The sequence below is a fragment of the Rhipicephalus microplus genome, chromosome 2, assembly GCF_043290135.1.
Source record: "Rhipicephalus microplus isolate Deutch F79 chromosome 2, USDA_Rmic, whole genome shotgun sequence".
Classification (NCBI taxonomy): domain Eukaryota; kingdom Metazoa; phylum Arthropoda; class Arachnida; order Ixodida; family Ixodidae; genus Rhipicephalus; species Rhipicephalus microplus.
In genome coordinates this window covers 32,058,524-32,059,534 of record NC_134701.1, presented here as the reverse complement: position 1 = coordinate 32,059,534, position 1,011 = coordinate 32,058,524, and the positions used below count along the sequence as shown (strand labels likewise).

The following is a 1,011-nucleotide window of genomic DNA, read 5'->3' as shown; positions in this document are numbered from 1 at the left end:
GCACACAAAGGCTGATCATGGCTTAGTCGTCATGTTTCAGCCTTTTGTGGGCAAATGAACGCAGATAATTGGTAAATAGCATTTATCAAAGTACTGTTATTTTCTGTAATTGCACTCATACCTGCAATATTTTTTTTCTACAGGGGTCTTTGCTTCGAATGGAAATGTGAAGGCGCCAACGCTAACAAAGATAATTTTATAAGCAGTTCTTCTGTGCGAGAAAGCTAATCTTTATGTGGACTACATCTGCACGGACGGCGCGTCATGGAACCGTGCCATGTGGCACAACATGGGTGTTCATGGAAATGCTAAACATGTACGATGTAAGGTTACACATCCATGCGACGACAAGCGCTTCCTCCATTTTTTTCGGACTTCCCTCATCTTGTGAAATGTGTGCGAAACATCATGATTAAGCATGGCTTCAACACACACAAGGGCCGAGTAAGCGTGTTATTTTATTCTCATAATATTTTGAAATGTTGGGTACCTGGTAAATCTGGTTTACTAACCATTATGAACTCTTGCAGGTTCTTTGGGATTATGTGGCAATGACTTGGAAGGTCGACAGCAGTCCCTTCACATTGAAAGTTGCACCCAAGTTAACACGTTCTTACATATATCCTAGTGGGTTCGAAAAGATGAGGGTCAATCTGGCTTTTTATATTTTCAGTAGCGCAGTTGAGCACGCGATGAATTTTCACAAAGAAAAAATTGAGCAACAGTACCCAAATCTGGAGCCAACAAAAGTATTTATCAACATGATGGCTCAAACAATTGACGCCATGACGTCGCGGTTTCCAGCAGAAGCTCTGAGGTATGTACACCAATTGGGCTCATTTTCATGTGAAGACGTAAATACTTTTCATGTTTCAGACGTGGCAGCACTAAAGAAACTGCACTTGACAACATGCTGGAATTTCTCGACCAGTGGGAGGCCCATGCAGGAGGAATCGGCTTCTTAAGCAAGAGCACGGCAGAAGGTCTACCTGTGACGATCGACTCTGCGAA

At 42.7% G+C, this 1,011-nt stretch overlaps 1 long non-coding RNA gene across 1 annotated transcript; it reads left to right on the top strand.

The window, feature by feature from the left end:
- The first annotated feature begins 616 nt into the window (after positions 1–616).
- Positions 617–1,011, top strand: LOC142784713 (uncharacterized). The gene is made up of 2 exons (XR_012888741.1): positions 617–817; positions 877–1,011. It is a non-coding gene; the product is annotated as an uncharacterized LOC142784713 (long non-coding RNA).